This window comes from Oryctolagus cuniculus (genome assembly GCF_964237555.1).
Source record: "Oryctolagus cuniculus chromosome 17 unlocalized genomic scaffold, mOryCun1.1 SUPER_17_unloc_2, whole genome shotgun sequence".
Classification (NCBI taxonomy): Eukaryota; Metazoa; Chordata; class Mammalia; order Lagomorpha; family Leporidae; genus Oryctolagus; species Oryctolagus cuniculus.
The window spans coordinates 72,142-93,307 of NW_027208203.1; the positions used below are offsets into that span (position 1 = coordinate 72,142).

Here is a 21,166-nt window from a genome sequence, read left to right on the forward strand (position 1 = left end):
GTGGGCGGAGGGAAGGCTGCCAAGTGGCCGCCCATCCTGAGTGGCCCTGGGAATGGCGGGGGGGGGGTACTGGTGTCCAGGGTCAGGGGCTGGGCAAGACCCGGTCCCCAGGACAGGGCCTGCAGCCCCGCCTCAGCTCCATTGCCCAAAGGTCACTCTGTGATCTCCCCATGCTGGGCGGGGTGAGCTGTGCCTGCATCTCCCCCTCACTGATCCGGGAGCAGCCCCGAGCCCCAGGCCTGAGGACACCCAGCAGTCCCTGTGTGCAGAGGCCTCGGGCGCTGCCTCACCCCCACTGCTAGTCATCTTCTGGCCGGCTGCCCCACGCTCCCCAGGACCCCTGCTTGGCAGCCGTGGCCTAGAAGGAAGTGCGTGGCACCTGGGGTGCACCCCGGAGCTTGGGGGCCACCCCAACTCCTCCTGGGCTGTGTCCTGCAGGGCACGGGTGGGGCCTGAAGGGGGCGCCCGCTCGGGTTGCTGCCTGCGGCTGTCTGGCCAAGGCCCAAGGGTGTGGAGCACAGGATACAGCAGGTGGAGCCCCTCCTGGGGGATGGGGTGTGGGGGTAGCCCTGCTGGGCAGCCACCCGCAGGTTCCCTTCTCCCAGCCGGATTCTGCAGGAAAGAGGTCGCTGGCTCTCTCTACAGCGCGCTCCTCCGTGGAGGTGGGCAGGGCCGCGGGGCCCCTCTCCTGCTGCGTTCAGGCTCCTGGGGTGTGATGAGGCTCCGGTCCCCAGGCTGTGATGGCCCTGGGGTCCCGTGGTCCTTGTGCTGTCCACGTGGTCCGTGCAGAGGAAGCTGGGAGGGAGGCACAGAGCCAGCACCCCCCGCCACGCCTGCCTTGCCCACCGTGCCTTGGCCGGCACCGGCCCATCCATGTCGCTGCCCAGGAGGGTGGCCTGGGCGCCGGTTGGCGCGGGGGGCTACTGCCTGCTCTCCAGGCTCAGGGACGCGCTGGCGTTGGTCTTGGGCTGTGCCACCTCTTCTGTCTGCACCATGGCGACGCTGGTCTTCTGCAGCGGGGGGCCGGCGGGGCCCTCCTCGGGCGAGGCGCCCCGGAGCAGCAGGGCCGAGGAGGGCACGGTGCTGCGCAGGATGTGTGCGACGTCCTCGTCCCGGATGCGCCGCCATGTAGTACCTGGCGCGACCACCCTGGGCAGTGGCCGCGCCTCGCCGTCGCTCCCGTGGCTCCGGGTGGTGTGCGCTGGGCTGGGGGCTCCTGGGGCCCCGCCATCGGGCCTGCGGGCCACGCTGACGTGGGGCAGGGAGGAGTAGCGCTTGACCGCCTCCGGCCGCACGGGGGCGCTCACGGGCAGGAGCGAAGGGCTCTCAGAGCTGGTGCGCTGGTGCACGCGGGCCGGGGCCGGGACCGGATCCTGGCCGGGTTGGCTGCTGCCCCGGGGCCGCCCTCAGCTCGTCGCAGCGCGAAGAGCAGAGGAAGACGGCGGGGAGCGCGGGCCGGCCGCGGCGGGGCGACGCGCCCTGGGAGGTGGAGGCGGAGTCGGACAGCAGCTCCGTGCGCCAGCGACGCAGCAAGCCGGGCTACTCCTTGATGAAGGTCAGTTGGCGCTGGAAGCCCGAGCGGTCGGAGGACTCGCTGCCGCTGGAGCGGGTGGAGGCCACCACGCACCAGGCCCATTCGGCCCCCACGCGCCCCTGCCGCCCCCTCGCGGCCTCTGGGGCGGGTCTGTCCGGCGGCGGCGGCCCGCGCCTGGCCGGCCTCTGCATGAACGGGATCCGGACGGGCGACTTCCGTGTCTTGTGGTGCTTGGCCAGCAGGGCCCGTGCCAGCGTCTTGGGCACGCGGGGGGCTGCTGAGCCAGGCAGAGACCCTGAAGCTGGGGTGGAGGGGCGCGACTTCCTGGGCAGAGGCTGAGAGGCGGGCGAGGTCTGGGAGGAGCTTGAAGAAGAGGTCTTGGCCAGAGGAGCAGGGTGGGTGGCACTCCTGGGGGGGGGGGCGGGCGTGGCTCAGCGCCGCCAGCTCCGATATCTTGCCCGGCCGGTGCAGGCTCCGAGAGCGCTGCTTCCTGGGCGCTGGCGCTTTGCCTGCGGCTGCTGGCTGTGCCAGGCTGGGGGGCTCCGCCGCCTTCCTCAGTGTGGCCCGGGGCCAGGGACAGCTTTGGGCTGGGCCGGGTGGCCGGGCTGAGCACGTAAATCACTGTCCGCCCCTGGAGAATGGCCGGCACCCCCGCTGCTACCTATTGAACAGTGTGCGGCTTCTCGGGCCACCAGGGGCGCGGGGGCTCGAGCGCTTTTGGCTGAGGCCAGGCTCCCTTTCTCTGGCCGCCGGGCACTGCCCTCCGTGCCCCGCCCCGGGCTGGCGCCTGCTCCTGCGATTGGATAGCTGTGGGGAGGGGTCCATGGACAGAGCAGACCATAGGGACAGGAGCTAGTCAGACTCGGAGGCCGCCTAGCGGGGTGCCGCCGCGGCCGCCTGATGCAGCCATGTGAGGATGGAATTGGCGCCCTCCTGGATGGCCCGCCACTCGACGCTGTCCAGGTCGGAGGCCCGGTCTGAGCTGGCCGCCTCCTCGCCGAAGTCCCAGGGCGCCTCTGCCGGCCGCTTGTCCTGCCCAGCAGCCCGAGCCTTGCAGCGCTGGAGGCCAGAGGCCGAGGGCCTGTGCCTGGGCATGGCTGAGCCAATGCAGCAGCGCGGGAGTGCCTCCTCGGAGCGCGGGCTGGGGGAGCTGTCGCGCCCGCCTCCTTGGTGCAGGGCCTGGGGGACCGTGGGCTCCAGGCCTCCCAGGTGGCTGGCCGGTCGCTCACAGCCTTGAGCGAGGTAGCCGAGGAGCTCAGGGAGTAGCAAGGTAGGGTCTTACCTGCGATCAGCCTGGGCTGGGCCCCGGGGGGTTGGGGCGGCTGGGCCGGAGCGGCTGCCTTGGCTGGGACCCGGGCCTCCTTCCTGCCCTGCTTCAGGGCCCGCGGGATGGGGCGGCCCGGCCAAGGAGGGCGCCTCGTCAGAGTCGTAGAAGCAGTACACGGCCTCCTCGTGGGCGTCGTGAGGCACAGGGACTGCCTCCCCCCTTCCCCGCTGACCCCGGTCCAAGTGGGCACTTGGGAGCTGGCCCAGGGGCAGCTCCAGCCCGGCCGGCTCCTCCCTGTGCCCCGGACCTGCTCCGGGCTCCGGCCGGCGACCCCGGCCTTAAGCCAGTGCCTGGAGACCCGGCTGGCGGGGGCCACGAGGCCGGCGGGCTCCTGCCTGTCCAGCCGGCCCCCTGGGGCTGCTCCCTGGGGGGCCCTTGCAGGGTCTCCTCGCTGAGGGACGCTGCGCTGGAGAAGTTGACAGGCGTGCCCTTGGCCGAGTCAGTGCATGAGTCGTCCTCCAGGGCCAGGGCGGGCCCCAGCATGTAGACCAGGACGGGCAGCGCGCAGCAGCTCCAGCTCCTGGTCCGCGGCCATGCGTGTGCGGGAGCCCGCGGACGCCGGCCCCTCCTGTCGTCCCACATCCTCTTCTCGCCGGCGGTGCCCGGCGCCACCGCGACCCCCGCCGGCGCCGCGGTCAGCAGCAGCAGCAGCTCCACGTAGTGCTCATGCAGGGTGAGCGCACTGAGGCTGGAGGCGCAGGAGAAGTTCTCCTCCGGCTTCTCCACAGTGAAGCGGACGCTGCCGGCGTCCAGCTCGGAGGCAGGTGGCAGCGCTCGTGGCAGTTGGCGATGTCCAGGAAGCGCTTCACGTAGCTCTCCCACTGCAGGCTGAACTGGCTGCTCTGGGGCTGGCCGGGCGGCGCGGCCGGCGGCGCCTTGCTGAGGCTGGGCGGCATGGCCTGCCCGGGGCTGTCAGGCAGCTTGCTGGGGCTCACCTTGCCGCTGCCCAGCCCGCTGCAGGGGTCGCTGGGGGTGGAGCTGGCGATGGACGGGCTCTCAAAGCTGCCCAGGGAGCTCACGGAGCTCCAGCGGCTCAGCACCAGCGGTGTCTCCTGCACACAGCTGGATGGCGTGACGTCCTCCAAGGTCAGGCCCCGGCCTGCGCCACGCCCGGTCCAGCTCCGCCTCTTCGGGGCCTGCCTCCTCCAGGCCCTGGAGGGAGGAGTTGCTGTCCAAGTCTCCGGCCTCGCTGGGGCCTGGGCATCCGGTCGAGGACAGCGAGCTGCAGTGGGACAGCGAGATGGGCCCCTCCTGCGCCACCAGCCTCTGCAGCGCCCTGCTGGCCGCAGCTGTCCGGGTGGCCCCCAGCTTCTCGGGCACCTGGCTCAGGCCCTCCACCAGCAGCCAGGCCTGCTTCCGAGCCTCGGGGGCTGCCTTGGGGCCGCAGGGGGCCCCCGCGCCTGCCCTGCCCGCGGCCTCCAGCAGCGGCACGGCACGTGCTGATAGGTGGGCGACAGCTTGATGGTGGGCACGCGGGCGTCGGCGCTGGCGGCGTCCCGGGTGGGCCCCTCGGCCTGGCCACCCCGCAGGTCGAGGTCGAGCCCAGCGGGCCGCGGCTGCCCGCCCAGGAGCTCCTCGCGGTGCGCGGCCAGCGCGGCCAGCGGGCAGGGCCGCTTGTGCTCCCGCGGTCAGTAGCCGTCACTGGTGCTGCCGCTATTGAGGCTGTCGTTGGAGAGGCTGGCGTGGGCCGCCTTGAGCCAGAGCAGTGGGTGCGCCCGGCCCAGGTGCCGGGCCGAGCTCCATCTCCAGCGCCCACTGCTTGCGCACGTAGAGGCTGGGCATGCAGGTGCGGGGGGGACACGGCAGTGGCGGCCGCCTGGTGCTTGGCGGGCCGGTGGGCCAGCAGGTTGTGCAGCATGCCCACGGCGCCCAGGTCCCACACCAGCTCCTGGTCCCGCGCGCTGCGGGCGGACAGTTTCCAGAGCGTGCCGCACGCGTTGCTCACAATGGTCAGGCTGTGCGAGGTCAGGTGCTGCAGCAGCGTCTGCAGGCAGTTTGTGGTCGCGGAGCACCTGCCTGGGTGGGGGAAGTGGGGGCGGGGTCAGCTGTGACCGGAACAGGCGGCCCCGCCCACCCTCCCGGGATTGGGTGGCCGGAACTGACGGCCCCGCCCAGCTCTCCGGGGATAGGGCAGCCTTTGTGGGCATTTGGGGGCGTGGACCAGCAAGTGGGAGGGATGGTGGTGGTGTGTCTCTGCGTTTCTCAAATAAATTTTAAATTAAAATTCAAAAATAATAATAATAATACTTTGCTTATGATATTTGTATCTGCTTATGAAAGGTATGCTTTTAAAAATCATTTCAAATCCTGGTACACTTGCATCATCATCATCAATGTAATGCTGATTTTCCAAAAGAAATTAAAACTATTCTCAGCTTATTTCCATTTGCATAGGTTTGGGAACAGGTTTCCTTTTTCTTCCTTAGAAGTTTGAAATATACCTGTAAGCCTGAAATTTTGGTTGTTTAACTTTTTTTCTTGGTTGCAGTTTTCAAAATGTGATTTAACGTACTTGGTTTATGTATGAGGTTTTCTATTTTATGTTATATTTGTGTTTTGCGAATTTGATTTTCAAAATATGATAGATTTTGATCTATGTAGTCAGAATTTTACTCAGGAATTTCACACATTTCTCTAAGTAGGTTGGTAAAGACTATAGTTCCTACAAAAGAATGATTCTGTTTTAATTCCTGAAATAGGTTTTTTTTTTTACTTTGACTTATGTTTCCTTAATCGCTTTTAATAATGACCAAAGAAAAGACCCAGTCATTTGCCCTCCTTTGTTTCTTGGACATGTCTGACATGTGGAAAAAATGAAGTAATCATTGCTCATTAAGTTGCAAAGAAATGCATGGCTGAACAACAATAAATATTCATGAAATCAGATAACTGTGATGCTGATGTAATGTTCTTATATTGGAAAAAAGTAATACTGTGTTTTCATGATGCAATCTGATGAGCCTTAAATGTTGATAGAAAAATGTACTATGATAAAACTATGCATAGATTTAAATATTTTTGTAGAAATACTTATCTTTCAATTCCACGTTTCTAAAATCTTCTCAATGTGCCCTTGTTTATTTATGCTAAGCAATCTCCTATGAATCCCTTGTTGTTTTTGTACAACCCAGTACTGAAAGTGAGTCTAGTCTGACTTGTTTTAAGGTTGTACATTATGATTAAAAAGAAATAAAATAGTACATTTGCAGTTGTTAAATTCTGGACTATTTCATTTTCAAAGATTTATTATTTACTTGAAAGGTAAAGTTCCAGACGGTGAGAGAGAGAGATCTTCCATCTGCTGGTTCACTCCCCAAGTGGCCACAATAGCTGGAAATGAGCTAATCTGAAGCCAGGATCCAGCAGCTTTTGGGTTTCCCTTGTGGATACAGGGACCAAGTACTTGAGCAATCTTCCACTGCTTTCCCAGGTGCATTAGAGGGAGCTGGATCAGAGGTGGAGCATCTGGGACTCAACCCAGCACTTATATGGCATGCTAGCACTACAAGCAGCAACTTTACCCACCAGGACACTGTGCTGGCCTCAAAATTTTGGATTTTTAAGACAGAAATTTCGCCAGCGCCACAGCTCACTAGGTTAATCCTCTGCCTGCAGCACCGGCACCCCAGGTTCTAGTCCTGGTTGGGGCACCAGATTCTGTCCCGGTTGCTCCTCTTCCAGTCGAGGTCTCTGCTGTGGCCCGGGAGTGCAGTGGAGAATGGCCCAAGTGCTTGGGCCCTGCACCCCATGGGAGATCAGGAGAAGCACCTGGCTCCTGGCTTTGGATCGGCACAGTGCGCCAGTTGCAGTGCACAGCTGTAGCGGCCATTTGGGGGGTGAACCAATGGAAAAGGAAGACCTTTCTCTCTGCCTCTCTCTCACTATCCACTCTGCCTGTCAAAAAAAAAAAATACAGAAATTTCACTGATTGGAAGCTAAAGATGTTTGTCATCCATTCTCTCAAAGAGACTTGGCACTGTATAGCAATAAGCCCAGAGTACCCAACCTTACTATTTATATTGCCTGTCTATGCTGAGGTACATGCATTGCCAGCTGTCACTTCTTAGTGAAATTCGATTGTACTTAAAAATAAAGCAAAAGAAATACCAGCACTGTTTACAAACATGAAATTTAAAATAAATACATAAACCTTCAAATGCAACAGTCCATAGTTTCTTATGGTTTCCTGCTGTAAATTTTCAAAACATCAAAAGCCAAGAATAAAATGAGGAACAATAAGACAAAAATAAAATACTTAGCAATACTGCTAATGACAATAATGTTAACAGTTTAGTTACATGCCCTATATCAATTGAGTTCTTTCAAATTGGGACCCAAGCACACAGACCCCCATAACTACCTAAATAAACACTTAAAAATCTGGATTATTTTGTAGAAAAGTGCTAATCTAACCCAGCCCTCATTTGAAAAGACATTTATCCTAGTAAAAAGGAAAGAAAGCCAAGGCAAAACAGTCAAAATGAAGACTACTCTGATCATTGAGGTTTCAGATGGTGAAGTTTAGAGCTGTTCTCATGGATAATCCACACATACATAATTATCTTTCACTTTCATTAATTTTCCAAATGAAGGCAAAATGCTGTCAATAAGCTTTTGGAAGGGCATTACAGAGTCTATCAACCAACTTTGCGTGGGAGTAGCACCACAAATTTACTAGGTCCTAATCTCCTGTTAATTCGCCCCGCCCAGAGTCAGGTTTTTCTGCTAGGCTCAGGGCCGGTGCAGACCTGAGGTTGCTCTGCTTATGACGTATGTCCAAGATGGCGCCTGCTCTTTGTCTTGCTCGCCCTTGAGAGGTGAGCGGAGAGAGAGAAACCCGTGTCCGTACCACTCACCTTTCTCTCTCTCTCTCTCTCTCTCTCTCTCTTCCAGTTAGCCTGGTGAACTTTCCCCCCCCGGGGGTCGTTCCCTCTAGTCTCCTCTCTCCGCTTGCCTGCCGGTGTCTCAGGCTATTGAGGTTCGGCTCACCTCGCGTTCCAGCGCTGGTGTGTTGAGTCTGCCGCTGGTGTCCCGAACTGTGGGCTCCCACGCTCTCCACGCAGGTCCGCTGTGAATCACACATTCCGGAAGAGTTTCTTCTGCCGTTTCCTCCCCTACTCTTCCTTGAACCTGCAGTATCTCCACTTTTATTAAACTATCTCTCTCCGGACTATCAGTGTGCTCCCTTCCTATTCCACCATCTTGCCTCCTCCCCCGTTAATGGATCATTAAAAACACTTGCAAGTTGTCTCACTGTGTAATTTGAGAAAATGATAAAGTGTCTAGCTTATATGACACTGTATAGGATGTGCAAGATCAAAATCACAGAGCTAGAGAAATTATGCTTTGCTATTTTATGATCATAACATAAGGCAGAGGCTCTGAAAGAGAAAGAGCTAATAAGAATCTTCATTGCAGCACGCAAACAAGCTGTCCTGAGGGGTGGCGAGGTGAGGAATGTTGGCAATTTGGCCAATTTCATTTCTTTTCTTGATGGCGGGATTGGATCATTGGGAGGCACTGTGTGAAGGAAAACATTGTAACTGCAAATCATGTATTTTTGAGAAACAGTGAAAAAAGAAAACCATTCAAATCATCATAGTTGCTATATCAACTTCTCTGTGCTATGGAACTCCAAAGTGTAATGACTGGGCCAAGTGAGCACAATGAATTAAGAAAAAGAAAAAAAAGCAAAAGAGGCCACACAAACAAGAGAAACACAATTTCCAGTGCTTCCTTGGTTATATGTAATCCATGCTGCATACATGTAATAAATGATCCTCTGGGTTTTTAAAGCCATATTTAATATTACAGTAAATTCAATATGCCCAGAGATAATTATTCTTCCATAATGAATAATAATTGTTGTGTGCTGGTCTTACATAGCCACTTTTCTTAAAGAACTGACAATCTCTGTATTTCTATTATGCTTGTGTGTTTCTATTTGTGATTTTGTGTTTATCCTACTTTTTTAAAAAAGATTTATTTATTATTTGAAAGGCAGAGTTAGAGAGAGAGAGAGAGGTCTTCTATCCACTGGTTCACTCTCCAAATGGCCACAGTGGCAGGAGCAGGGCCAATCTGAAGCCAGGAGCATCTTCTGAGTCTCCCACACAGGTGCAGGGGCCCAAGGATGTGGGCCATCTTCCACTGCTCTCCCAGGCCATTAGCAGAGAGCTGGATTGGAAGTGGAGCAGCCAGGACTCGAACTGGTGCCCACATGGGATGCTGGCACTATAGGTGGCAACTTTACCTACTATGCCACAGTGCCAGTCCCTATCCTGTGGTTTTAAAAATGAAATGATAGGGCAGGTGCCATGGCACACTAGGTTAATCCTCCGCTTGAGGCATTGGCATCCCATATCGGTGCTGGTTCTAGTCCCTGCTGCTCCTCTTCCAGTCCAGCTCTCTGCTATGGCCTGGGAAAGCAGTAGAAGATGGCCCAGGTTCTTGGGCCCCTGCACTTGTGAGGGAGACCAGGAAGAAGCACCTGGCTCCTGGCTTCGGATCGGAGCAGCTCTGGCTGTAGCGGCCATTTGTGAATGAACCAACAGAAGGAAGACCTTTCTCTCTCTCTCTCTCTGTCTCTCTCTCTCACTGTTTGTAATTCTATCTGTCAAATAAATAATAATATTAAAAAATGAAATGATGACATATGCCTGTTGATGCCATTCAAGTGTATCTGTGAGTCGAGAGAAAGCACCAGTGAATGTCAGCTGGGCCGTTCACTCACTACCTGTGTTGCCTTGGTCGGGTTACCTAAGTCCTTGGGCTTCCATGTCCTCATCTGTGAAATATGAAGATGACAATTACAGCCATTGGGAAACATATTCTGTAATTTATATAACACTGTGATTTTTAGAATGTCTCTGGATTCTGTGGAATTTTTTGCATCAAGGCGTACAGTGGAGCAGGCATTTAACCAACAGGGAAGATGCCCATGTCTCATTTTGGCCTGCTTGATTTTGAAGCCCAGCTTTGGCTTCTGGTTCTGGGTTCTTGCTAATGTGCACCCTGGGAGGCGGCAATCCTGCTCTGGTCCCTGCCACCCACAGGGAGACCTGGATTGGGTTCCTGTCTCCTGACTTTGGCCAGACCCAGTGCTCAGCCATTGTGGACATTTGGAAGAGTAAATTAGCAAATGGGAGCTCTCTTTGTCTCTCAAATTAAAAAAAAAAAGTACAGTAGTAAAAACCTGCGCCCTCCCCATCCCTAGCCTTAGCTTCCTTTGTAAGCATCCTTCTTCTCTCTCAGTGCTCTATGCACCAATAAAGGGTCTGAAGGAGGAGAAACTTTGACCCTGCCACTCGCCCAGGAGCAATCTGTGATGCACCTGTTCATGTGCACGGATCCTTGAAAAAATGTCTTTCTTTTTTTTTAAGATTTATTTTATTTATTTGAAAGAGTTACAGAGAGAGGTAGAGACAGAGAGGTCGGTCTTCCACCTGCTGGTTCACTCCCCAGATGGCCACAATGGCCAGAGCTGCACCAATCTGAAGCCAGGAGCCAGGAGCTTCTTCTGGGTCTCCCAAGTGGGTGCAGAGGCCCAACGACTGGGGCAATCTTCTACTGCTATCCCAGGCCATAGCAGAGAGCTGGATTGGAAGAGGAGCAGCCAGGAATGGAATCGGTGCCCATGTGGGATGCCGGTGCTTCAGGCCAGGACATTAACCCTCTGTGCCACAGCTCCGGCCCCGAAAAAATGTCTTTCTTCATAAGTGATCTTCATGCTAACAGCTTGAAATGGATCTGATGTAAACAGCTTGTTGGATCACCAGAGCTGCAGCTTGGTCTGCAGACGCAGTATTTACTGATGGTTTTGCAAACTGTTTTCACTGCTGAGGGTCCACATTCATGGCCTGTGTGGCCCAAGTGGGTCTTCATGCAGTGAGTTTACCCTCAGCTGTGACCATCTTGTAAGAGGGTGCAGCTCAGTCAAAGGCCTAGATGTTTGCTTGGAAGGTTAAATCTGAATTGCTCCTTGGATTTATTTGCAGGAAAATTGGACTTTAAATACATCTATGCTGGGACTGGCGCTGTGGCATAGTGGGTTAAGCCACTGCCTGCAGAGGCAGCATCCCATATGAGCACCAGTTCGAGTCCCGGCTGCTCCACTTCTGATCCAGCCCTCTGTTATGGCCTGGGAAAGCAGGAGAAGATGGCCCAAGTACTTGGGCTCCTGCACCCATGTGGGAGACCAAGCTTCAGACAAGCACAGCTCCGGCCATTGCAGCCATCTGGAGACTGAACTAGCAGATGGAGGACCCCCCGCCCGCCTCTGCCTTTCTGTGACTCTGCCTTTCAAATAAATAAATAAATCTTTAAAACAAAATGAGCATCATACTTGGGCAAGTGTTGTGCTACAGCATGTTAAGCTGCTGCCTGTGATGCTGGCATCCCACATGGGTGTTGGCTTGAGTCCTGGCTGCTCTACCTCCAAGCCAGACCCCCTGTATTCTGCCTGGAAAAGCAGTGGAAGAGTTTCCAAGTGCTTGGGCCCCGGCTACTCATGTGGAAAACCTGGATGAAGCTTCTGGCTTTGGCCTGGCCCAGCCCCAGCCACTATAGCCATTTGGGAAATGAACTAGTGCCTGGAAGATCTCTCTCTCTCTCTCTCTCTCTCTCTCTCTCTCTCCTTTTCAAATAAATAAATCTTTAAAGAAAATCTCTGCATGGCACCATCATACTTTTTCTTAGTTATTTTTAATCTTCAATATTATGATTTCATAGACATTTTTTTCCCTCCATCTACTTGTAAGAAACATTTACAGGGAAATTTCATGTGTTCCTTTTTGAATTCAAAGAGAAATTTTGTTATAGCCATCAAGTGGATGAAATATGAACTCCTGAGATTTATGACGAGAAACAAAGTGTCTCAGAAAAATTTCTGATAAAGACATTTCAAATGGAAATTCATAATTCATTGTCCTAGGAAGACAGTGTTATTTCAATTTTAGATCATTGTGTCTGGGTATTGAAATATTCTTTTACTTTTTTTTTTTGACAGGCAGAGTGGACAGTGAGAGAGAGAGAGACAGAGAGAAAGGTCTTCCTTTGCCGTTGGTTCACCCTCCAATGGCCGCCGCAGCCAGCGTGCTGCGGCCGGCGCATGGCGCTGATCCGATGGCAGGAGCCAGGTACTTCTCCTGGTCTCCCATGGGGTGCAGGGCCCAAGCACTTGGGCCATCCTCCACTGCACTCCTGGGCCACAGCAGAGAGCTGGCCTGGAAGAGGGGCAACCGGGACAGAATCCGGCGCTCCGACCGGGACTAGAACCCGGTGTGCCAGCGCAGCAAGGCGGAGGATTAGCCTAGTGAGCCGCGGCGCTGGCCCTGGGTATTGAAATATTCTAGATGGGCTTTCAGGCACTCACTGTAGGTTTTTATCTCTATCCATTCTTTTGAAAAATTCATTTTATCTGAGAGAGAGAGAGAGAGAGAGAGAGAGAGAGAGAATCTCCCCCTTTGTGGCTCCCTCTCCAAATGCCTGCAATGGTTGCAATGGCCAGGGTTGGGCCAGGCTAAAACCAGGAGCTGGGAATTCAATTCAGGTCTCCATATCAGTAGCAGGGACCCAAGTACTGAAGCCATGAACTGCTGTTCCCAAGGTGCATGTTAGCAGAAAATTGGCATTTGGAGTAAATTGGAGAGTCAAATGAGATCCTCTGATAAGAGTCTCCAGCAGTCTTAACTGCTGAACCAAGTGCTTACCTCCCTCTATTCTCTCCAATATTGTTTTCAAATGCCAGCAGTGGCCCACTTCTTCAAACTAGTACCTCTATAATGTGAGCCTCCATTCTTCTTAGATGAAGGGGCATCTGGTTTACCGAGTAGCCATTAGATGCTAGATCTTCTTTAATCCGCGTAGTAATATCACCAGCAGGGTAATGATTGTCCTCATTATATGTGTGCTACTTTCAAAGAACAAATTGATGATTTCACCTGTCTTCTTTATTGCTTTTATAGTCTCTATTTCATTTATTTCAGCTCTAGTCTTCATATTTGCTTCTTCATGTTGGCATTGGTTTAGCTTTTTCTTCTTATTTGTTTTTTCTCTCTCTTTTTAAAGTGTTTTTACCTTTAACTTTCTCCTTTAGTATTGCTTGTGCTATTCCTGCATGTTTCGGTATGTTTTGTTTTTATTCTATTCATTTCCCAGTATTTTCTCATTTCCTTTGTGATTTTTTCCTTGGCACACTGGTTTGTTTCACAAGTGCATATGATCTTCACAATTTTTTGGATTTCTCTGTTTCCCTACCGTTATTGATTTTTTTTTTTTTTGGACAGGCAGAGTGGATAGTGAGAGAGAGAGAGACAGAGAGAAAGGTCTTCCTTTGCCATTGGTTCACCCTCCAATGGCCGCCGCGACTAGTGCGCTGCGGCCAGCGCACCGCGCTGATCCGATGGCAGGAGCCAGGTACCTATCCTGGTCTCCCATGGGGTGCAGGGCCCAGGGACTTGGGCCATCCTCCACTGCACTCCCTGGCCACAGCAGAGAGCTGGCCTGGAAGAGGGGCAACCGAGACAGAATCCGGTGCCCCGACCGGGACTAGAACCCAGTGTGCTGGCGCCGCAAGGTGGAGGATTAGCCTAGTGAGCCGCAGCGCTGGCCCCGTTATTGATTTCTAGCTTCATCTTATTGTGGGGGAAAAATTGCTTTGTATGATATCTATCTATTTAAATTGATTGAGACTTAATTTGTTACCTGACATTTGATATATCCTGGAAAATGTCCCTTGTGTACTTTAAAAAAAAAGATTAATTTTATTTATTTGAAAGAGATACAGAGAGGGAGAGAGAGACAGAGAGACACAGAGAGACAAAGAGACTTAGTCTTCTATCTGCTGGTTCACTCCCCAAATGGCTACAACATCCAGAGCTGGACCAATCTGAAGCTAGGAGCCAGGAGCTTCCACTGGGTCTCCCACATTAGGTGCAGGGGCCCAAGCACTTGGGCCATGCTCTGCTGCTTTCCCAGGTGCACTAGCAGGAAACTGGATTGGATAGAAGCCTGGGCTTGAACCGGCTCCCATATGGGATGCTGGCACTGCAGGCTGGGGTTTTAAGCTGCTGCGCCACAGTGCTGGCTCCCCCTGGTGTACTCAAGAAGAATGTTGTGTTGTTCTTGGGTCAAGGGTTCCACATGTGTCTGCCATTTCAAGTTGATTTAAGTCTTCTATTTCCTTACTTACCTTCTGTATGGTTATTTTATTCACTATTTACAATATAATATTGAAATGTCCAACTATATTCATATACTTTGATGGTATTGTTAAAAATGTGTTAATAACTGTTATATCTTTTTGCTATAGTGAATATTTTATTAATTTTTAATGTCCTTTGTTGCTTGTAAATTTTTTAGATTTAAATTCTATCTTGTCTAATATGAATACAGCCATCCACACTCTCTTTTGGTTGCTATTTATATCGAAGTTCTTTTTCCTGCTTTGTTCTTGAAATCTCTTGTGTCTTTCTATCTAAATTTAGTCTCCAGTGGGTAGTGTGTAGGGGATCATATTTTTTATTTATTTTTTCAATCTCTGTCATTTAATTAGATCAAGCAAACATGGAGGAATGTGAGAGAACATGTGGTACTTGTCTTTCTGGGTCAGGCTTATTTCACTCTACATAGTGTCTTCCAGTTGCATCCATTTTGATGCCAATGGCAGAATTTCATTCTGTTTTCTGGCTGAATAATATTCCATCGTCATATGTACACTTTCTTTATCCATTCATTTGGTGATGTGTTCCTTGGTTGATTCCATATTTTTCCTATTGTGAATAGTGCTGCTATAAGCACAATGGTGCAGATATCTCTTTGATACAACATGTTCACATTTTCGGGTATATACCTTGTAGCCAAGTGCTGGATCATATGGCAAGGCTATTTCTAGCTTTTAGAGAAATCTCCGTGTTGTTTTCCACAGTGGCTGCACTAATTTATATTCCCACCAGTAGTGTATGAGTTCCCCCTTCTCCACATCCTCACAATCCTTTGTCTCTATGTCTCTTGGATAATAGCCATACTGACAGAGATTAGGTATATCTTGCAGTTTGCTTTTGCATTTCCCTAAAAGCTAGTGATGTTGAATTTTTTTCAAATATTTGTTGGCCAATTGTATTTCTTTTGAGAACTCTGTACTGAAGTCTCTTGCCCATTTCTTAACTGAATTATTACTTTTTTGTTGTTGCTGCTGTTTCTGAATTTTTTGAGCTGCTGATATATTCTAGATATTAATCTTTTGTCTGATAGGTAACTTGCAAATATTTTTCCCATTCTATTGGGTGTCTTTTCACGCTACTCACTGTTTACTTTTCTATGCAGAAGCTTCTGAGTTTGATATAATCCCTTTTTTCTAGGTTTTCTTCTGTTTTTTCATTTTTTGTTTTTGCCTATGCTTTGGGAATCTTATACAAGAAGTCATAATCTATATCAATGTCTTGTAGCACTTTCAACTGAATTTTCTTCCAGCAATTTCATACGGTCAGGTCTTAAATGTAGGTCTTTGATTCATCTTGAGTTGATTTTTGTATACAATGAGAAATACGGATCTAATTTAATTCTTCCACATATATACATTCAGTTTTGCCAGCACAATTTTTTGAAGAGATCATCTTTTTTCCAGTGTATAGTCTGGCCACTTTTATCAAAAATCATTTGGTCATATATACCTAGATTAATTGTTGGGCTCTTTATTCTGTTCCATTGATTTATATGTCACTTTTTATGCCAGTACCAAGATGCTTTAATTACTATATCATACTGATTGGGGAAAAGCTGAAAGCATTTCCCCTCAGATTTGGAACAAGACAAGAATGTTCATTTTCACAACTCTTTTTCAGTATAGTACTGGAAGTATTAGCAAGAGCAGTTATGGAGGAGAAAGAAATAAAGGACATCAAAATTGGAAAGGAAGAAATAAAAACATTCAAGTTTACAGATTTCATGACGTTATACATGGCAAAAACCTAAACATTCCACCAAAAAGCTGCTAGAACTGATAAACCAGTCCAGGTGGAGGATTAGCCTAGTGAGCCGCGGCGCCGGCCTAGAATTTCTTAAAGAGAAGCTCTAGTGGTAAAATTCTCCTTAGCTTTTGCTTTCCTGAGAATGTCTAAATTTCTCCCCTGCTTTTGGAGGACAGTTTTGATGGATATGGGATTCTTGGTTGACAGTTGTTTATTATTATTATTATTATTAGTTTTATGTCCCTTTGAATATATCAGCCCACTGCCTGATGGCCATCATGGTTTCTGATGAGAAATCTGCCAGTTGTTGGGGGATATGTTGTATGTGATTATTTGCTTCTATCTCAAGTTGTCAGGGTTCTCTGTTTCAAAATGAGATTACACTGTCCTGATGTGGGTGTCTGCCGCTCCCTTGCCCGCAAAGGAACGGCACTGTTCACAGCTTATCGGTCTTCAGTAGACTTTTAATGAGAAAATAACAGTGACAGAGAAAGAATGAAGGGAGGAGAGTGGACAGGAAAGCCCCCTCCTTCCTCAGCACACAGCTTATATGCAAAATCTGGCCAATTGCAAGTGGGCTCAAGTCCATGCATGGAACACTCCAATCCGCTGTCTGTTCACGCAGTGTGCACACGTCCTCGGGCCAATCAGATGAGGTGTCACGCAGCAGGCAGGCTCACCGCGCGGTCCTCGGTGCCATCTTGTTGTTTACAACATTCTCAACTCCTCTGGAAAGTCCCGACTGTGGGAAAGTATTGCCCTAACCGAAACTAGCAACATCCACCTTGTGATAAAGACACAGCAACAGCTATCAGACTGACCTTGACGTGGGGGCTCCATGGCTGCGCATCCCATGGAGCCCCACAGGTGTCTTTGAGTTTGTCAGGTGTCTTGATGTTTCTCTAGTTATTCCTTCAGACTCCCAGGATGCTTTTGTTGGTCCACTTGATGTTGTCCCAGCAAGTCTCTTAGGTTCTATTCACTTTGCTTCAACCTGTTTCCTTTACGTTTGAAGTTGGTGGTTATCTTCTCTTCAAGTTCACTGATCATTTATTCTGCCAGCTCTGATCCATCTTTGAATCCCTCTAATGAATTGTAAATTTTAGTTATTGTACTTTTCAGCTTCAAAGGTAGCTCTCAGCCTTTTGTACTATTTTCTGAATTGTTTATTGATATATTTTTTTTGACAGGCAGAGTGGACTGTGAGAAAGAGAGACCGAGAGAAAGGTCTTCCTTTGCCGTTGGTTCACCCTCCAATGGCCGCCGCGGCCAGCACGCTGATCCAAAGGCAGGAGCCAGGTGCTTATCCTGGTCTCCCATGGGGTGCAGGGCCCAAGCACTTGGGCCATCCTCCACTGCACTCCCAGGCCACAGCAGAGAGCTGGCCTGGAAGAGGGGCAACCGGGAAAGAATCTGGCGTCCCGACCGGGACTAGAACCCGGTGTGCCGGCGCCACAGGCAGAGGATTAGCCTAGTGAGCCACGGCGCCAGCCTGTTTATTGATATTGGTATTTTTGTTCACATATCATTTTCTTGATTTTCTCTGCATATTCCTTTAGTTCTCAGAATATCTTTAAGACAGTTATTTAAAAGTCTTTGTCTAGTATGTTTGGCACTAGATCTTTTTTAGGGTCTGTTTCTGTTTGCTTTATGTATGTGTGTGTACATTGGTGTTATATATAAATTATTATATATATTTTGTTTTTATATTAATACTATATATGTATGTATCTATCTATCTATGTATATTAAGGGACCATATTTTCCTGCTTCTTTGATGCATCATGATTTGTGCTGGGTTAAATGATGTAGTAACTCTGGAACTCAGATGATCTCCCTTCTCCAGGGCTTGCTTCATCTTCCCCCATCTACCTGCTCCTGTCAAATGTGTGCAAGCTACTTCAGGAACGCAGCGCAGTTGCTTGCCATGGGACTGACTGTGAAGCATGGGCAGCTGCTACCATGCTAAGAGCTGAAACTATCCACAGCTCACCATCCAAACCTGCTGCAGGAGACTCCTGAGTGCCAAAACAGATCCATCAGATTCCTCCAGTATAAATGATGTGTAAGTAGGCAGAGATTTCTCTTGTTCTTCCTACTCTGCTGTCTTCCCAAAAGCCTCTGTCCCATTGATTTTTCTAACATTTCAATTTGATATATTTTCAGCCTTACAGCAAAGCTACAATAGTATGAGAAACTCCCCCCATACTGTCTTAATTCATTTTTGCTCATATAACAGAATATCTGAGACTGGATAATTTATTTGAAATATTTGCTTCTCAGGGCTGCACTGTGGCATAGCAGGTAAAGCTGCCGCCTGCAGTGCTGGCATCCCATATGGGGTGCCAGTTCAAGTCCCGGCTGCTCCACTTCAGATCCAGCTCTCTGCTATGGCCTGGGAAAACAGTGGAAGATGGCCCAAGTCCTTGGGCCCTGTACCCACATGGGAGACCCTGAAGAAGCTCCTGGCTCCTGGTTTCAGATCAGCCCAGCTCTGGCCATTGTGGCCAACTGGGGAATGAACCAGTGCATGGAAGAACTTTCTCTTTCTCTCTCTATCTCTGTCTCTGCCTCTCTGTAACTCTGCCTTTCAAATAAATACTGGGGTACCCCAGAGATTGGCATTGGCATCTGGTGGGGGCCTTCTTATGGCATGGTGACATGGCAGAGAGCATTCCATGGTGACAGGGCTACTAATGCCATCATGGAGCCTCACGCTCCTGATCTCATTAATCTCAAACACCTTCCTAAAGTGCCAATTCTAACTGCCATTAACATATAAAATTGGAGATTAAATATCGAACATGTGAATTTTAGGGGATACGCATAAATCATAGCATGCATTTTGTTTGGATTCATCAATTGTTTATATTTGCATTTTATGTATTACCTCCCCACATATGTTATATTTTATGAATATTTTGAAAGTGAATCAGGGATACAATGGCTTCAACATTTTAGGATATACTCATATTTCCTGTGAAAAAGAACACTCTTTTATAAAACCTCAGGACATGGATCAAAATCAGAAATTTAACGTTGGGGCCAACATTGTGGTGCAGCAAGTAAAGTCACCAACTATGACAATGGCATCCCATATGGGTGCCAATTTGAGTCTCGGCTGCTCCACTTCCAGTCCAGCTCCCTGCTAATGGCCTGGGGAAAGCAGCAGAAGATGGTCCAAGGGCTTGGGCCTCTGCACCAACATGGGAGCCTGCAACAATCTCCCAGCTTTGGTCTAGCCTGGCCCTGGCTGTGTGGCTCTCTGGTGAGTTAACCGGTGCATGGAAGATCTCTCTTTGTCTCTGTCTCTGTCTCTCTCCATCTCTCTGTCTCTGTGTGGAACTCTGGCATTCAAATAAGTAAATAAATATTTTTAAAAAGAAATTTAACATTGATAAAATGGTATTCTTGTTTTAATTTTATTTACTTATTTGGAAGGCAAAGTGGTAGAAAGATCTTTCATCTGTTGTGCCTGCAACAGCCTGGACTGAGCCAGGTTGAAGCCAAGAGCCAGGAACTCCATCCAATTCTGTGTGAGTAGCAAGAACCCAAGCACTTGGGCCGTCCTCTGCTGCCTCCCAGAACATACATTTGCAAGAAATGGCTGGAAACAGAAGTGGGACTTGAAGCCAGGACTCCAATATGAAATGTGGGCATTCCAAGTGGTGGCTTAACCCATTGTGCCACAAACACCGACTCTGATAAAATGGCTTCCTAATCCAAAATTTACACTGACATTTCATCAATTGAATAATATTTGTCTTTGCAGCAATTTCTTCCACATTTAAGCATCCAGTACAGAATCATGCAGAGCACTTTATTTATTTATTTATTTATTGACAGGCAGAGCGGACAGTGAGAGAGAGAGACAGAGAGAAAGGTCTTCCTTTGCTGTAGGTTCACCCTCCAATGGCTGCCACGGCCGGCGCGCTGTGGCTGGTGCACTGCGCTGATCCAAAGGCAGGAGCCAGGTACTTATCCTGGTCTCCCATGGGGTGCAGGGCCCAAGCACTTGGGCCATCCTCCACTGCACTTCCCTGGCCACAGCAGAGAGCTGGCCTGGAAGAGGGGCAATTGGGACAGAATCCGGCACCCCGACCGGGACTAGAACCCGGAGTGCCGGCGCCTCAAGGCGGAGGATTAGCCTAGTGAGCCGTGGCACCGGCCACATGCAGAGCATTTTAACATGCAACATTGCTATGATTTCTTTATGAATTAACCTGTTTAAATTAGGTAACATCCCTTGTGAATGTGTGTGTGTGTGTATAAATTGATTGGTTTTCAAAGATTTTTATGTATTTTGGATACAAATTCTTTGGCAGAAATGTGTAGTAAAATTTTTTTCTGGTGTGCGGCATGATATATTTTTTTCAAGATTTATTTTATTTATTTGAAAGACAGAGTTATAAAGAGGTAGAGACACAGAGAGAGGGGGCGGGGAGAGAAAGGGAGAGAGAGAGAGACCTTCCATCCTTTGGTTCACTCTCCAAATAGCCACAATAGCTGGAGCTGAGCTGATCCAAAGCCAGGAGCCAGGAGCTTTTTCCAGGTCTCCCACTCCACTACCTTCCCAGGTACATTAGCAGGGAACAGGATTGGAAATAGAGCAGCTGGGACTTGAACCAGTGCTCATGTGGGATGCCTGTGCTGCAGGCCGGGGCTTTAACCAACTGTTCCACAGCACTGGCCTGATATTTATTTTTAATTTTGACGAAGTCCAATTTAACATTATTTTTATTCTATCATTTTTACTTGCTATATCTTGATAAACTTCTGCCTATCTCCATGTGTTGAACATATTCTCTTATTTTTCTTTTAGCAACTTTATGAGTAAAAATTCTATAGGTATAGATTTTTAGCTTATATTGAAATCTACAATTCATCTCAAACTATTTTTGAAGGTGTTAAAGCTTAATTTTTTCATAGGAATACACATATATTTAATAAAGCAATGTTCATGAAAACTTTATGGAAAATGGAATGAAAAGGTAAGTGGATTTAGGTGCTAAAGAATTTGAAATCCATGCATAGTTTTTCCATAATATACATTTTCCATAAACTTTCTGAAGATTCTTTATAAATATCAACAGTATTTGTTAAAAAGCATTTTCTTAGCCTATTGGATTCCTTTGGCTCTTTGGTGAAAATGAGATGACCATAAAAATTTGGGTCTATTTCTGTGTTCTCTCTTCTTTTATAATTATCTATTGATTCCTAGTCTCTCTTTATGCCAGTATTGCAGTCTTTTTTAAGATTTATTTATTTGAAAGGTAGCATGACAGAGAGAGATGGGGACACAGAGAGATCTTTCGTATGCTGGTTCATTCCCCAGAT

General features: G+C 49.6%; 1 pseudogene; it reads right to left on the reverse strand.

Moving 5' to 3' along the window:
* Window positions 1–302: 302 nt before the first annotated feature.
* On the reverse strand, window positions 303–5,008 carry LOC138847870 (adenomatous polyposis coli protein 2-like; annotated as a pseudogene).
* Window positions 5,009–21,166: the final 16,158 nt, after the last annotated feature.